Below are 19,171 nucleotides of genomic sequence, written 5' to 3' on the forward strand. Positions count from 1 at the left end.
GGGACCTCATGAAACTGCAAAGCTTCTGCAAGGCTAAAGACACCATCAATAAGACAAAAAAACCACCAACAGATTGGGAAAGGATCTTCACCTATCCTAAATCAGATAAGGGACTAACATCCAATATATATAAAGAACTTAAGAAGGTGGACTCCAGAAAGTCAAATAACCCCATTAAAAAATGGGGCTCAGAACTGAACAAAGAATTCTCACCTGAGGAATACCGAATGGCAGAGAAGCACCTGAAAAAATGTTCAACATCCTTAATCATCAGGGAAATGCAAATCCAAACAACCCTGAGATTCCACCTCACACCAGTCAGAATGGCTAAGATCAAAAATTCAGGTGACAGCAGATGCTGGCAAGGATGTGGAGAAAGACAAACACTCCTCCACTGTTGGTGGGATTGCAAGCTTGTACAACCACTCTGGAAATCAGTCTGGCGGTTCCTCAGAAAATTGGACATAGTACTACCGGAGGATCCAGCAATACCTCTCCTGGGCATATATCCAGAAGATGTCCCAACCGGTAAAAAGGACACATGCTCCACTATGTTCATAGCAGCCCTATTTATAATAGCCAGAAGCTGGAAAGAACCCAGATGCCCCTCAACAGAGGAATGGATACAGAAATTATGGTACATTTACACAATGGAATACTACTCAGCTATTAAAAAGAATGAATTTATGAAATTCCTAGCCAAATGGATGGACCTGGAGGGCATCATCTTGAGTGAAGTAACACAATCACAAAAGAACTCAAACAATATGTATTCACTGATAAGTGGTTATTAGCCCAAAACTTAGGATACCCCAGATATAAGATACAATTTACTTAATGCATGAAACTCAAGAAGAATGAAGACCAAAGTGTGGACACTGTGCACCTTCTTAGAATTGGGAACAAAACACCCAGGGAAGGAGTTACAGAGACAAAGTTCGTAGCTGTGATGAAAGGATGGACCATTTAGAGACTGCCGTATCTAGGGATCCATCCCATAAGCAGCTTCTAAACGCTGACACCATTGCATACACTAGCAAGATTTTGCTGAAAGGACCCAAATATAGCTGTCTCTTGTGAGATGATGCCGGGGCCTAGCAAACACAGGAGTGGATGTTCACAGTCAGCTATTGGATGTATCACAGGGCTCCCAATGGAGAAGCTAGAGAAAGTACCCAAGGAGCTAAAGGGATCTGCAACCCTATTGTTGGAACAACATGATGTACTAACCAGAACCCCGGAGCTCTTGTCTCTAGCTGCATATGTATAGAAAGATGGCCTAGTCGGCCATCATTGGAAAGAGAGGCCCATTGGACTTGCAAACTTTATATGCCCCAATATAGGGGAATGCCAGGGCCAAAAGAATGGGAATGGGTGGGTAGGGAAGTGGGGGGCGCTATGGGGGACTTTTGGGATAGCATTGGAAATGTAACTGAGGAAAATATGTAATAAAAATATTAAAAATTAAAAAAAAAGAAAAGAAAAGAAAAAAGAAATCTGGAACCATAGATGCAAGCATCAGCAACAGAATACAAGAGATGGAAGAGAGAATCTCAGGTACAGAAGATTCCATAGAGAACATCGGCACAACAATCAAAGAAAATGCAAAATGCAAAAAGATCCTAACTCAAAACATCCAATAAATCCAGGCACAATGAGAAGACCAAACGTATGGATAATAGGACTAGATGAGAATGAAGATTCTCAACTTAAAGGACCAGTAAATATCTTCAATAAAATTATTGAAGAAACATACCAAACCTAAAGAAAGAGATGCCCATGAACATAGAAGAAGCTTACAGAACTCCAAATAGACTGGACCAGAAAAGAAATTCCTCCTGACTCATAATAATCAGAACAACAAATGCACTAAATAAAGATAGAATATTAAAAGCAGTAATGAATTTCTAATGTTTTATTTATCTGGAATCTTATAACGTACATTTTCCAATTGTATAGAATAAAATGATTTCAAATTGAAAAAAATCCACCAAGATGAATAAAAATTCTTTTTTTATTTTAATTTAAATTTTAATTTATTTTTTACACTTCATATTCCATTCCTCAGCCCCCATCCACCCTCCAACTACTCCACATCCCACACCTCCTCCCCACCCCACCCCATCTACACATGAATGCCCCCACCTCCCAACACCAACTGACCACCAAACTCCCTAGGGCCTCCAGTCTCTTGAGGGTTAGGTGCATCATCTCTGAATGAACATATGCCCAGCGGGTCTGTACTGTATGTGTGTTGGGGCCCTCCTTTCAGCTGGTGTATGCTGTCTGTTTGGTGGTGCAGTGTTTGAGAAATCTCAGGGATCCAGATTAATTGAAACTGCTGGTCCGCCTACAGGATTGCCCTTCTCCTAAGCTTCTTTCAGCCTTCCCTAATTCAACAAAAGGGGTCAGCTGCTTCTGTCCATTGGTTGGGTGCAAATATCTGCATCTGACTCTTTCAGCTGCTTGTTGGGTCTTTCAGAGAGCAGCCATTATAGGTCCCTTTTTGTGAGCGCTCCATTGTCTCAGTAATAGTGTCAGGCCTTAGGACCTCCCACTGAGCTGGATCCCACTTTTGGCCTGTCCCTGGACCTTCTTTTCCTCAGGCTCCTCTCCATTTCCATCCCTGTAATTCTTTCATACAGGAACAATTATGGGTCAGAGATGTGATTGTGGGATAGCAACCCCATCACTCATTTGATTTCCTGTCTTCTTGCTGGAAGTAGGCTCTATAAGTTCTCCCTCCCTACTGTTGGGCATTTTATCCAAGGTCCCTCCCTTTGAATCCTGGGAGTCTCTTACCTCCCAGGTCTCTGTTACATTCTGGAGGGTCCCATCAATCTCCTACCTCCCAAGGTTGCCTGTTTACATTCTTTCTGTTGGCCCTCAAGGTCCTTTTCTTTCACCTAATACCAAATAAGGTTCCCCTCCCCCGACTCTCCTCCCAACCTATCCACTTTCCCTCCCAGGTCCCTTCCTCCTTCCAGACTTGTGATTGCTTTCTTCTCTCTCCTAAGTGAGACTGATGCATCCTAACTAGGGCACTGCAGCTTGTTGACCATTTTGAGTTCTATGGACTACATTTTGGGTATGTTGTACTTTTATTTTTGGCTAGTATCCATTTATTAGTGAGTACATACCATGCATGTCCTTTTGGGTCTGAGTTACCTCACTCAAAAGTATATTTTCTAGTTCCATCCATTTGCCTGCAAAACTCAGGATGTCCTTGTTCTTAATAGCTGAGTAGTATTCCATTGTGTAAATGAACCACATTTTCTGTATCCATTCTTCTGTTGTGGGACATCTAGGTTGTCTTCAGATTCTGGCTATCACAAATAAGGCCTCTATGGACATAGTGGAACACATGCCCCTGTGGCATGGTGGGGCATCTTTTGGGTATATTCCCAGGAGTAGTATAGCTGGGTCTTCGGGTAGATCTATTTCCACTTTTCTAAGGAAGCTCCAGATTGATTTCCAGAGTGGTTGTATCAGTTTGCAATTTCATCAGCAATGGAGGAGTGTTCCTCTTTCTCCACATCCTCTCCAACATGTGTTGTCACCTGAGGTTTTGATCTTAGCCATTCTGATTGGTGTAAGGTTGAATCTCAAGGTTGTTCTGGTTTTCATTTCTCTGATCACTAAGGACTTTGAACATTTCTTTAGGTGATTCTCAGCCATTCAAGATTCCTCATTTGTAAAATCTCCATTTAGTTCTAAACCTCATTTTTTTATTGGGTTGTTTGGTTTTTTCGTGTTTAGCTTCTTGAGTTCTTTATATATTTTGGACAATAGCCCTCTATTGGATGTGGGGTTAGTGAAGATTTTTTCCCCAATCTGTAGGTTTCCAATTTGTCTTATTGACCATGTTGTTTGCCTTACAGATGCTTTCCAGTTTCATGAGGTCCCATTTATCAATTCTTGATCTTATAGCATAAGCCATTGGAGTTCTGTTCAGGAAAATTCCCCCTGTGCCAATAAGTTCAAGGCTCTTTCCCACTTTCTCTTCTATTAGATTCAGTGTATCTAGTTTTATGTTGAGGTCCTTGATCCACTTGGACTTGAGCTTTGTATAAGGTGATAAAAATGGGTCTATTTTCATTCTTCTACATACAGATAACCAGTTAGACCAACACCATTCATTGAAGGTGCTTTTTTTTCCCCCATTGTATATTTTTGGCATCTTTGTCAAAGATAAGTGTGTGGTTTTATTTCTGGGTCTTCAATTCTATTCCATTGATCAACATGTCTCTCTCTGTATCAATACCATGCAGTTTTTATCACTATTGCTTTGTAGTAAAGCTTGAGGTCAGGAATGGTGATTCCCCCAGGCATTCTTTTTTTGTTAAAAATTATGTTCGCTATTCTGTTGGTTTTGGTTTTTGCTTTTGTTTTGTTTGTTGTTTTTGTTTGTTTGTTTGTTTGTTTATACCTTTCCAGATGAATTTGAGAATTGCTCTTTCCATGTCTTTGAAGAATTGTGTTGGTATTTTGATGGGGATTGCATTGAATCTATAGATTTCCTTTGGTTGGATGGCCATTTTTACCATGTTAATTCTGCCAAACCATGAGCATGGGAGATCTCTCCATTTTCTGAGATCTTCTTCGATTTCTTTCTTGAGAGGCTTGAAATTATTGTCATACAGGTCTTTCAACTGTTTGGTTAGAGTTATCTCAAAGTATTTTATACTATTTGTAGCTATTGTGAATGGTTTCCCTAATTTCTTTCTCAACTTCTTTATCCTTTGTATAAAGGAAGGCTACTGATTTATTTGAGTTAATTTTATATCCAGCCACTTTGTTGAAGTTGTTTATCAGCTGAGAAGTTCTCTTGTAGAGTTTTTGGGATCACTTATGTATCCTATTATATCAGCTGCAATTAGTGATCCCTTTATTTTTTCTTTACCAGTTTGTATCCCCTCGATCTCTTTTTGTTGTCTTATTGTTCTAGCTAACACTTTGAGTACTATATTGAATAGATATGGGGATACTGGGTATCCTTGTCTTGTCCCCAATTTCAATGGGACTTGGGGTGGTGATGGGGGTGTTCTTACCAACTGCTCTAAGTTCAGTGGGTCCTCTAGGGTGTATTGGGATAAGGAGTCTTCAAGGTATCAGACCAACAAGGGGTCTGCCCCAGCATCAAGGACCAGACAGCGAATAAAAAATTCTTAATGAATAAATTATCCACTGAATATTCCCCTTTAAGAGATTTACCAAGGTAAATTTGTTCTTTATTTGAATAGTCCATGTATCCTTAGAATTTAGGGATGGGGTTGGAACTGCAGTAGAATTTATTAGACAGGAATGTTTTGTTAGTGTTGGTTATTTAAGCTATTTAAATCCAAATCAAAACTGAATCTTACAATTTGAGGATTTTTGTATATGAAAATACTATTTTAGCCCAAATCTTATTTGAAAATTATTTATGAGATAGTTTGAGACATCCTGACAAACAAGTGATTTCAGCTAAAATAGTGGTATGTTAATTCACTTTCAATTGACTAAGTCATCAAGGCACTAGATGTTTGCTCAAGCTTCAGTTTTCACCAGAAGAGGAATGAATGTGCTGCAGTATTCAAATGCCACCATCATTTGTAAATTCATCACTGTGCAGTGGAAAGAGAAACAACAGAAGCAGCTGTCTGCTCGATCTACATTTAGCGGAGTTCAGTAATCCCCAGAGTAGACAGGATTTGATACTCACTGTAGAACACAGTTGTCCTGTGCTGTGCACCGGGCTCTTAATTTTTTAGTATTCCACTTTGAAATACTAAAAGGTTGAAGTATGTAAAATATGCAAGCACTTCCATTTGCAAGTCACACTGAGACAGAGAAGCCATGATAGATATCTCCTAGTTGAGCTCAGCTCATTCACCAAGGCTATAATCAATCAGCATTAATAACTGAATTGGGATTTACTAACAACACAGGCTTTGAAACACAGAATCCAGCTCTGTCCATGGTGAGAATGGTGCTGATTTTTTAAATTTGCTGCTGTCGGGTAACCCTGCCTTCACATTTAGAATGCACAGCATGGCACTGGTCTTGTATACAAGGAGTGAAATCACACACGTGGAAACCATCAGCAGTCCTGGCTCCAGAGCATGTGTGGAAAAAACTGTGTTACAAACAGCCTGACAGAACGTATGGGTGACTTACAGGTCAGATCTAATTGGAAAATTGACATTTTTAGCAGAAAGTTGGGCTTTAGGACTTCCCTATTACAGGCAACAAGGACAGGCCTGGACATATTCTCAAGAGCCAAGCACAAAGACCAACTGAAGACTGATAAGCACAGAGACTATAACATTTTTCTCAGTTATCATGATTTATGATTTCTATATTTTTTAAAGTGTAAGTATTTAAGCACTAAGTAGAAGTGCTTTCTAATTTTTTAAAATTTAATTATTTTACTTAATTTGCTTTACATCCTACTCGCTGCCCTGCCCCCACAAACTTTCCCCCATCTCTCCTCTCCTTCTCCTCTGAGAGAGTAGGGGTTTCCCTGGGTATCCTACCATCACCCTGGCTCTTCAAGTCTATGGGAAGCTACGTGCTTCCTCTCCCATTGAGGCCAGACAAGACAGCCCAGCTAGAAGAACATATCCCACTTACAAGCAACAGCTTTTGGGATAGCCGCCCCTCTAGCTCCTGCTCCAGTATTTTGGGACCCACATGAAGGTGAAGCTGCACATCTGCTACATATGTGCAGGGAGTCCTAGGCCCAACCTGTTTTTGGTCTTTGGTGGTTTATACTCTGAAAGTCCCAAGCATACAGGTTAGTTCATTCTGTTGGTCTTCCTGTGGAATGCCTATCCCCTTTGGGGCCTGAAAATTTTCCTCCTATTCTTCCATAAGAGTTCCCAAGCTCCATCCACTTTTTGGCTGTGGGTGTCTGTATCTGTTTGGATCAGCTGCTATGTGGAGCCTCTTAGAGAACAGCATGCTCCTGTCTGCAAGCATAACAAAGTATAATCAACAGTGTTAGGGATTGGTGCTTGCCTGTGGTACCAGTAGATCACAAGTTGGGCAGGTTATTGGTTGACCATTCCCTCAGTCTCTGATCCCTCCCCTTTGCCTACATTACTTGTAGAGCGGATAAATTTTGGGTTGAAAGTTTTGTGGGTGGGTTGATGTCTCTATCGTTCCACTGGGGTTCCTGTCTGACTACAGGAGGTAGCCACACCAAGTTCCATATTCCCAATGTAGTGAGTCTCAGCTAAGGTCAACCCCATTGATTCTTGGGCACCTCCCTTATCCCAGGTTTCTGTCTTGTCCTGGAGATGCCCTGACCTCCTCAATATTGTCAGTTGAAGATTTCCATTCATTTTCTTGGCCATCTAGCCATCTCTCCTATCCTTCCCCACCATCCCTCCAAGTTTATTTTATAAGCTTCATATAGTGAATGAAAATACCATGTGACATATCTATAAATACATGTATTTTATGTTTATATCAAGTTAGACATAACTATCTCAAATAATTTTCATTTCTCTATGGTAAAATTTCTAAAATCCTTTTTCTCACAGCCTTTTGAGACAGCATCATGTTACTCATTATAATTATCTCGTCATTCTGTTGTTGAAAAGCATGGTGCAACTTGTTGCTCTCATCTGTCTTTTAGGATCTACTAAGTAGCCTGTCATCACATCTTTCTACTGACGCATTCCCTGGCCTCTGGAAACTACCATTTGTCTCTCAGCTTTCTATAATGCCAACATGTTTAGATTTCAAGTATGAATGAGAGTGTGTGGTTTTATTCTGCCTATGACTGTCTTATTCTCCTTAACTTAATGGTCTGCTGTTCCATCTGTGTTGCCACAATTTAAAGGACACACTATTTTATAAGCCCTGTTATATCCACAGATATAATATTGGTAAAAAATGGACTAAAAAAATAAGAAAAATACAGATAGATCACTCAAAGTGTTTGAAACAGGAAACTTAAAGTTTATTGTCTTAGTTTCTTTCTCCATTTCTGTGATAAATTGCTCTGTGAAAAGCAACTTAAGAAAGAATGGGTTTCCTTTCACTCATAGTTAAGGGTACAGTTCAAAGCAAAAAAAGATGTGTGGCTGCAGAATCTTGAGGCAGTAGTCACACTGCACCCTCAGAAAAGAAGCAGGGAGCAAAATATGAATGTTTGCCTTTGCTGGGCTTGCTTACTCCACTGAGATCTGGTCCAATCTGCAATTAAGATAGGAATACACATCATATGGATATATTTTAGTAATAGATTACTGGAAGCCAAGAAAAGGAAATAAAGAACTGTAGACAGTGACTTCACAGTAAAGTCAAGGAAACATTTAATTATGAATGTCAACTTACCCAAGGAAAATCACATAAGTCATCTCTTATTTTATTACTAGGAGCTCAGTAGAACAAGCTGGCTTAAGGATTAATGCCTTCTGGGACCACTGAGATGGCTCCCAGGCAAATGTGTTTGCTGTGCAACCCAGCCAACTTGCCTGGAGCTCCAGAACCCACAAAAAAGTGGCAGATAACCAACTCTACACAGTTGCCCTCTGATCCCCACATGATCACCATGGTTTGTACATCCTAATACACACAAACACACATACACATATAAACACACACACACACACACGTGAAAAAAATTAAAGAAAGACATCATAAAATAAATATTTTCTAAGGTCAATAAAATTTAACATTTCTCAGAATTGCTTGGGGATTACTAAACATGGATATAAGGAGTTACAAAAACATAGTATGATGCTTTAGCGTTTTAGTGATGTAACTGTTGGATGGTAAAAAGAAGCATGTTTACATCAAATAAAACAAATCTATAAAAGTCTTGAATTTTACATATTCATCCAATATTGCATTGCCTTAGAGTTTCCATTGTGTATTTTGAGGTCACAAAAGCTATATGCTGCTATCCTCAGGTTAAGTATTTGGGGTATACATTGTATGACATTCCCTGCAAGGACATATACAAATATCTAGTCATCTAAGACAAAGGACCAATTAGAGATGGAAGAATTAATTCCATGCAATCTAGCTTAGTAAATCAGTCAGTTTATTTGCTTTGTTTACAGAAGTATGGAGAGGAGATCACTTACCAGAAGATAGGCAACTCAAAGAAAGCTCCACCCATGGATACTTTCTTCACTATCTTCAGGGAGATCTACTGACCACAATCTTGCTTTCCAAGAATTGTTCTCTGTTGTATAACCTTGGGGAGGCATCTTATGAATCTTCTAAGTATTAGAAGTTTCTTGAGAACCCTAGGATTTACAATGTTTTTAGTCTTAGGACTCTTTCTCCTTCATTTCTACACAACAATGTACCTGAGTCCTACCTATATCAGCTGATCTCTGCACTTAGCCTACCTTTGTATGCTGATGCTTTCCAGGAGCATCTTGTGACCTAGACCCGGGTGTCTGTAATGTGACTGGTAATGTGCAGACAGTGTGTCAACTACAGTTGGAAAATAAATGAATAAATAAGTAAATAAACAAACACAGGCAGCAATGCATGTGGAAACAAGCAGACAAGAAGTCACCAGCCAGTCAAGAGCCCATTACCGGGCATAATCTTAAAAGCCCATAACAGTCATAAATCTTCCCCATGAACAATGAACAGTAAAAGTATACATGGCACCCAGTGACACAGCACATTTTTCCCATCCAGCACAGACCAATGGACAAAGCAGCCATCCTTCTATAGTATTAGCTAAACAATGGAAGGTTCTCTGTAAAATTCTTTATGTTCAATTAGGAGTTTGTTTGGTTTCAACCATGATACTTCCTATTTTCTTATTATATGATGAAATATATACCACTATTTTAGAATTGAGTACTGAACAAAGAACTAATCTAATCTTTTTCAGTTTCAAGAGGTGTTCATTCATTAATTAGTACTGATGACTCTAGGGAGATGGTGGCATAACACCTTGTCTTTATAGCTTAGTCATCTATATCAAAATGCTATGTACTGCATGGATTCAACAACACAAATTCATCTTTCTACACTTCTGAAGAAGCCTGAGATTGTGTTGCTGGCACTGTGACCTAGATAATGACCATTCTGGCTCATTGGCAGCTTCTTCTCACTGGATCCTCACAAGGTCAAAAATGTAAGAAAAGTCTCTCTTATGTCTCTTCCTGTAAGACCTAGAATCTTATCACGAGTGTACAACCTTTATAATCTTACCTAAGGACACATCTCTAAACTCTATCACTTGGGCCTGGATGTGTTGGAGTTTCAATTATAAGTTTGAAAGGGAGTCAGTTGAGTCTATAGAATTCCCCTAATCAAAATAAAATAAGAAAATTACTGTTCTTCAGTATTATCAGCAAAAACATAGAGAAGAAGGACAATAATCTATAAACAAGGGATATGAAAGAAGTTAATTGTGAAGGATGCCTCCTTGTATTTCTGAAACTAACTAGGAGACTACTTGTACTGTGAATGACCATGCAAAGTCTAGCAAGGGACCACTGAAATCAACTAGTATGCAAAATTCAACTTCAGTCTCCCTAGTCAAAGCCTATAGCATCCTTAAGACACCTTAGAAGCATGCCATGACCCATTTTATAAAGCAAGACTGTAGTCCCAGCAGTGTCAAAATGAGTGTTTGGCCCGCCTCCATGTTCTCAGGGGAAAGGAACAAGGGTTTGGACAGTAACAATTTAAGAGTCTGTCCTGTGTTTTGAATAGTCTAAGAAAACCATTTGGGAGGCAGACAGGAAGTCTGACTCAGCCTGAACTCTCATTTTATATAATTTTTCTATTATTTGTTTCTGCAATGTTTGTGGAAGACTGAGCAAGGGTTTTATATAACATCTATTTTAAAAATGAAATATCCTAAATGTAGCACATGTCAAATGTTGAAAGTTAAGTTGTGAACTCATCTCATGTAGTGGGAAACTCACCTAGCTAAGAACCTAGACTCCAGATTCTAGTACCTCAGCTGTCACTAAATGGTTGTATTTAACGGCTAGTCATTTAACTCAAACATCATTCGTCTGTTCCCAGCTGTTCAATGAAACCATGACAACCCACTTATTTTTCTATCTACTTGTCTTACAGGAAAACTTGGCTGAATAATTTTAATTAGACTCATTAAAACTTAGGAGGAAATGTGATGAAAATAAATGTTGTTCTTTATCTTTCTTCTTCCTTTACATTACCTCAGGGCACCATGACTGCTAAATCTCATACAGAAATGAGGTTTTAAAAAAAGGATCTCAGTGTGTCAAGAAGAGATATGTGTATATTGAACTGCTGGGGGATGACTGTCTACTATCTTCCTTGTGTTCTATAACTTGCTGAAATGAACTTAACACTCCTAGGGACTGCTTTGTGTTTATTCTGTCAGAATGTCTAGCTGCATTGTGAAGGACATACTGCCCCAGCAAGGAGCAACATACCATGATCCCTGGTGGGTACCTTCTTAAAAATTAGAAAGTCTGATTTTATAACAGAAAAAGAAATATCTACTCTTAAAATCCAAAGTGGTGTGTGTGTGTGTGTGTGTGCATTGTGCATGTGTGTGCTTGTAGCTCTATTTCCTTCTTATGATTCCAGCTTCAGTAAATAGAACATGAGCAAGCCCTCTGTGATTTCTCTAAAGTCTTTGAATAGACATAATTTATACTTTAAACATGTTTAGGTCTTTGGGAAAGTAAATGGTGAATAAATTTTATTATCTATTAACAGTCTATCCCTTTCATTTCACCATACTGTAGATATAATAGCTCGCAGCCTAGCACGTTACAATTTTGGCAGCAAAGCAAATCACAAGGATGAGAAATACAGACTGGAGATGGTATGGATCTGATCAGGATGAGATTTGCACTCAAATAAGTGAAAATCAGAGAAGGTTTTGTATCCATGTGAGTTTAAAAGGTGAACTATTTGGATTTTAAAAAACAGCTAAGAGGTTATATGGATCTACAGAAAGAAACACCCATGGCTCACTGTTAACACTGAGCAGTATTTGTAGCCAATTGCCAGCTTTTACAAGATGGGGAAGATGCACCTCCTCTCTGCTTCCACACCTACCTTCAAGTCTGAATTTGGTGTGACTTCAAAGGCTGTCAAAGGGTTTTATTTTATTTTGAAAAGATGTTAAAGGGTCACATTATGAAGTGTGGAAGCACAGGCATTGGAATTAATTAGGTAGTCCTGTCTTACAACCCTGCCTCTGTATGTTGCCATCAGTAACATTATGGTCAGCCTCCCTGTGCTGATCTATAACATAGGCACTCTAGTGTCTCCTCCAACAACCTACCTGTTCATTACTGGCCATTCACTGAGTACTTGATGACAAGCTATGTTCTAGTCACTATGTTCTAGTCACTGTGCAGAGGACTAAGTGTAACAATGTATTTAAAGAACAATATTGTGGTAGCCCTTAATAGACAATTTGATAACTCCTATTATCTGATTTTAAACCATGAAAAACCCACTCAGCTCTCCAGTTTCACAATAGTTTGTTCTAAAAAAAATATTTGGTTAATTCTTTGAGAAGTTCATATAACTTGTTATGATCATGTTCATTCCTCTGCATAAACCCCTCCCAGATCTTTTTCTGTGTCCCTAAGAACAGAATGTTTGTTCAAAACAATATGCCCCCAAAGAAATATTAGATTTGCAAATATTATGGCCCTCTGTTTCACTTGAATTGTAGCTATTTTATTATTATTATTATTATTATTATTATTATTATTATTATTATTATTATCATTACTGCCAGTGTATACTCATTATCAGGAAATACTCCATCTGAATGTGTGGAATCATAGAACCTATTGAAGTTAGAGCCAAGCCCTGCTTGTACATCCCATCCCTTTGATGCACTTAGTCAATTATCTCTTAGCTACATGAGAAATCTCATCGAACCAACTCTGGTAATAAGGAGTGTCCCACTAGTTTTATAATTGCAATGATGTAATACCATTTTCTGGGAGGAAAACACAGTGCAAATATTTTTAGCTAATGAAAGAATGGTTTAATTTTGGAGGAGCTTTGCTAGCATAAGTAAGTTGTCTAGAACGGGCATGCTTTGTTGATTTAGGGAGCTATATTAGGTGAATTGGGGAGATATTTGCATTCACGCTAATAGGATTGAATAACTATTCTTATCCATTCATGTCCATTGGACTTTTTAAAGTTGTCATCATTCTCTTGCAAAGGAGTTCTATTTTAGTTTCAATTTTCAAAAGAATACCTAAGAGACTGAGACAATTCCTCACTGCAAAAGACACAGTGCATTGCATCTTTCTTTGCCCTGCTTCTTTGCTCTACAGTCGTTGTGAAATTCTTAAAGCATCTAGGAGCAAACTTACAGTAATCCCAGCTTAAAAACGAACAATCAGCACAACAAAACAAACAAAAAATTCTTCCTACTTTGACTCACAAGCTGAGTAACTGGATTAATTGGAAACATTGCATGTGAATTGGGATTCTGGATCTTTAAAGTAAACTAGCATTCAACAAGCTTATTTGGATAATTCGGTGTAATCTAGTTAAGTAATTTGCTAATTTGTTAATTAATAATATTAACAAATAATTAGAATTCTTGTTTTGAAACATATTAGGACCTAACATATAAGCTCCACCAAGTTTCTGGACCTTGTGTTTTTAAAAGCTCCACTCAGGAATTTCTGATGTTTTCACCTTGTTGAGGAGTGAGAAGCTGAGAGCTGTCTCTTAATGGTATTTTTATAATTCCCTATGAATTCTTGTTTTAAAATTAATCTTTTTCAGGAATCATCTCAGAACATACTTCTCAGGAAGGTTGCATTAATTCCTAAATATTGCAGAAATTATAACCCCAGGAGTTAGACATTTTGACAGCAGGCACATCACATGTTTTCAAAGATGGAAGATTACAAAAATAGCCTGTGAAGGAACTCTTAAGAACAAGGAATCGGAAGGAATAAAAAATAAATAAAATTTAAGTGATCATGTTTGGTTTTGGTTTTGGTTTTGGTTTGTCTTGTCTTTGACAGAGAATTTCTGACTAGTTGTTCTGAAAGCAGAAAGGTAGCTGTGAGTACTAAAGTGTCCACTCCTCTGGTCCTCTACATCAGGGTGCATCCCAGTTCACTTTGATGGTAGCTACCTACTATAGCTTGGAAATCATTTTGGATACCTGAAAATGTCCATAATTGAAGGCATGGTCCCCAAGATGTCACTATGGGAAAGGTAGAACTTTGGAGATGTGTGAAAGTGACTCTCTGAGCAGATGCTATTGCAGTACATTGTGGCTCCCCACAGAGCTCTTTCAGCTATGGTTTGAGATGTAAGCATTTGCACGCTCTAACAAGCACTTCTTTCATCACTATTTGCTAACCTCTGGAAGTACCTGAGGTACCACAGTAGACATTGCTCTTTTGTGTTCCTGAATTTCCAAATTGTTAAGTGAAATAAATCTTGTTTCTCCATAAACTTGCTGCAGCAATACAGAGAGCTGGCTAATACATGATCAATCAATATTTATTAATACACAGGGACTTCACACAGAGAAATATTCTCAAACATAAAATCATGATCACAGAAAGTCCATGAGGTAATTAACAAGAAAAATATATAATTTCTACATGTTAGATATTTATATGAGAGAAAATCTGCTGATTTCTTTCTTCAAAACTTTCCAATCTTAATAAACATTCTGAAATCCAGTGTGTGGAAAGTGTCTTCAAATAGTTGGGAATCTAAAAACTCTCTTTGTTCTTACTTTGGTTGTGGTGCTGAGAGAAGATAAATGGATGTGTGAGCCTAGCCTTTTCATAATAAACCATGTCATTTATTGTCATAGAGAGAATCCTCCTAATGAATATTCTGTTTATATACTATAAATTTAGAGATTTTGTTCTCAATGACACAGCATGTCCTAAGGATGGATATTTGATCTCTCAGTGTTATTGTGGACCTTGGACATGCTTAGACAACATATAATTGCATAACACATGCCAATAGTTATTCTGTTAGTTTCCTGTACATAGTTTGAGCAGGAGTAAACTCCACATTCTTGTACACCTACAGAAACCTCTGAGAACACAATGTAGCTACAAAATATAATCTACAGAGTATGGAGTTCATGAAATTTGTTTCCATTTGATCATTTCAATCTCTGACCAATAAACACAGAAAATTATGCAACAATAAAAGTTGTTTTATTTGTTTATGAGGAATAAATAATTTCACTAATAGCACAGTGATAACAGAGAGAAACCCCTGACTATTGGTGAAATCACAGTCAAGAATATATAACTACCATTGTACTTGATAAGCCATTAATGGCAAAAACAAAAGTATGTTCTAAAATACAGAAAGCAGGTAGGCTCAGGAGGAAAGCATAATCATTCTTCAATGTACTCAGAATATTTATGGCTAGTAAAAAATAAACCAGTCCATTTACCGGGCCAGAACCCCACATCAAGACCTAATTAGACTTTTCCTGGTGACAGTGCTGAGGGAAAATAATGGATGAAGAACCAAAAATGTATGTCCTTTTCACTGCAGTAAGTTACTTTCCCTTGAGAACTAAGTCACAGTTCACTACACACCTCACTACAGACTGAAAGTGCACAGTTCCACTCTGAATGTCGTTTAATTGTCTGGTACTGATATTATGAAGTTATTCCAGGAGCCACTTGCAAACTCTGCTCCAGTAAAAGGGGAAGTTCAATCTGAAACCCCAAAACTGTTGCAAGGAGCTATTGGTTTCTGGATAACGACACTTAAGGCATTGCATTGAGATGGAAAAGACTTTCTCTCTGTTGACCACAAATGTATCAGAGATGACAAGTGTTAAGTCCTAATTCATAGAGGTCTTAGATGTTCATTACAGCTTTCTCTGAGCTCCCAACCTATACATTGTACCATTTACACCTCTGTGACTATGAGATCAGTGAGAAATAGCTCAGTGAAGAGAACTCATGTCATACGTACAGTAATGTGTGTGCATTTCTAGGGATGCTTAACCCACACATATCATGGAAGAACCTGAAAAGTAATCAAAGGAGATGATTTCATATCTCAGTTACAACAGAAGTGACGAATTTGTCAGTGCTCTGAGAAACATGACACAACAGACATCAAGAGATTGTTCAAGACTGATGACAACAAAATTCTATGTTATTTGGCTATCAATTACTAAAGAGTATGAGCAATGTTCCCAATATTTGCAGCCTTTTAGCTGATGACAAGATCACACACTGGACCTTTTGAAGATGGAATCTCATGACATTGTTTACTAAAAATTCCTCAAAATGCATAAGATACACATTCTGTTTAAGAAGTACTGGTATAGAATACTATTTTAACTGAATCCTGGATAGGATCCTAAGTACATAAAATGACATAAAAAAATTAAAGCTTATGTGGCTGTACTTGTCTAACACCTCCATAATAGTTCCTATAAGCCTGACCTTTGCTTTATGTATTTACAAGTATAACTTGAAGTGAAAGTTTCTGGAAACATCATGTGATTCAGAGTCATGTGATGTTTTGCTGAGGAAAGATACCTGGGAAGACATGTGATGTTTAGAGAATATAAATAGGACTAAACAAACAGTGATGGTGTGCTTGCAGAACTAGCATTGCAATCTTCCATTGGTCTTGCATCTTAGTCTTGGCTGATCTTTACTTTGTTGAGAAAGGCAGAAAAGAATTTCTCCTGGTTTCCCTGCTAGTCCTGGTTGTTCCTGCTGACCCATGTCGATTTGCCAGAGGCCTGGCTGTTTCTGCTGGATTGTGCGACTGCTGCTGATTCATGTTTGGTATTCTGACACTGCTGAACTGGTCTGCAGGTATCATGACAGAGATTGGAATCAACTCAAAGAAATACTTCTTTGAAAACAGGTCCACATAACCTTGTCCTAACATATTTTCTCCCCTACCTTTGGATGATGGGCTAAAAGGGGAATCGAAGTATTTTGAGAATGCTTATTAAAAGTAGGTTTTTAAAAATCTAAGCCTACAGTAATTTATTTAGGAGTTTTAAAAAATGGCTATCAAATTCATAAATTTATAAAATGCCTCCACTTCCTAGTATTCAATAGATTTATAGATTTATTTTGTTAGGGATTTGTGTCTCATACACATATGCAGACACCTGCTGAGGTCAGATCTTTACAGAGCTAGAGTTTAAAGCACTTATGAACTTCCTGATGCATATACTGTGAACCAAATCCTCCACAAGAGGATCCAATACTCTTAAGCACCTAGTACAATCCCAGTTAATTACTATTAGAATAAGTAAGTTATTTTAATCAAGAATACTGCTACAGTTATTAGCATCATGTTTAATGCTTTTCACAGTTAAGACTATGTCTGTAGTCTCAAAAATCTTTTAAATTATAGGCACAGTATGGCAGGGTGGTCATTAAGGAAGACAAGCCCAGTCATGGACCAGAACTCTACTTCATTGCAAGACATCTGAATTTCATTTCCCAAATGTGACCACAACTTTTTCCATCAATTTTTCTTTACTCTTGTATCATCTCCTCAGCAGTGCTCACTCAGAGGGTCAGTGCATTCTGCTTCCCCAACTTCTCCCAGATTCACTTTCATACAAGCATATTTGGTTAAAACTTATGGAAAATAAAAAAGGAGTACCACAAAACTGAATCATAAAACAAATAACCAAGCTGGAATCTTAGCATCCACATAATACATGCACAGTGCTTCCTCTTATTTTGTAATAACAGCCATATTGAAGAGGTTGCTTTTAATTTGAAAATGGCAATGAAATAAAATAACATCATGATATGCTTTCTTTGTTCTGACTGAGAGAAAAAATATCAATTGCTATCTTTTTTCTGTTAATTAATTTATTTATTTACTTTACATCCCAATTGCAGTTTCTCCCCCCCTCCTATACTCCCAGTCCTTCCCTCTCAATTCATTTTCTCCTCAGAGAATGTTTAGCTCTGCCCTGACCCCCCACGCAATGGATATCAACCCACTTTGGCACATCTTCTACTGAAGCTAGACAAAACAGCACAGTTAGGGGAAAAGGGTTCAAAGACAGGAAATAGAGTCAGAGACACCCGTTGCTTCAGTTGTTAGGGGACCTACGTGAAGACCAAGCTGCAATTTACTACATATGTGTAAGGGGCCTAGGTTTATCCTGTGCATGCTCTTTGGTTGGTGATTCACTCTCTGTAAGGCCCTATGGCCCCAGTTTACTTGATTCTGTAGGTTTTCTTGGGATGTCCTTGACCACTTTTGCTGCTTCAACCCTTCCTCCCCTTCTTCAACAAGTTTCCCTAAGCTCTGCCTAATGTTTGTTTGCGACTCTGTGCATCTATTTCCAACAGGAGCTGGATGAAACCTCTCAGAGGACAGTTATGCTAGGCACCTGTCTGAAACTATAGGAGACTATCATTAATAATGTCAGGGGTTGGATCTCTCTCATGAGATGGGTCTCAAGCTGGGCCAGTCATGGGTTGGTCATTCCCCCAATTTTTCTTCCATCTTTATCCCTGAACATCTAATAGTCAGGAAAATTTTGGGTTGAAGGTTTTGTGGATGAGTTTGTGTCCCCACCCCTCCATTGGAAGTCTTGCTGGTTATAGGAGGTGGCCATTTAAGGTTCTAGATCCCCTATTGCTATGAGTTTTAACTAGGGTCACCCTATTAGATTCCTGGGAGTTTCTCTTGTCCTAGGTTTCTGGCTTATCCCAGATCTGTCCCCCTCCCCCACTGAAATCCACTGCTATCTTTAAAATGCAATGATAGTTGTACAATTCTACATGTCATCAGACCTGTAAAGTAAGTATAAGATTACATCTACCTACAAGAGTTTTTAAGCTAGTGCTAGCACTGAGAACATTGGCTCCTGTGGGACATATATTCAGCAACTGTTTGCTATCATTAACACAGGTTTATTCTTCATCTAAAGCTCCAGGTATAAAGACTGAACCAAAATACTTTAAAAATAACATATTTGCCACACCACAAAACATGAGTTTATCTAAACAAGCCACCCTGTTTATCCTCACTGATTTAAATTTTAAATCATGTTGCAATCTAGATTTGGCAAAAAGGAGACAGGTTTCTCAGAATCACATACAAATATGGTTGGCCTTTCTCATCATTTGTGGATTCTGTAGTTATAAATTTGCCCACATACTCAGTTGGTACAAAGAACAGTCATAGTTATTTGTAAACATGTGAAGAGCAAAATAAA

The sequence above is a fragment of the Mus caroli genome, unplaced genomic scaffold (assembly GCF_978045245.1).
Source record: "Mus caroli unplaced genomic scaffold, Mus_caroli_1 scaffold_3, whole genome shotgun sequence".
Taxonomy (NCBI): domain Eukaryota; kingdom Metazoa; phylum Chordata; class Mammalia; order Rodentia; family Muridae; genus Mus; species Mus caroli.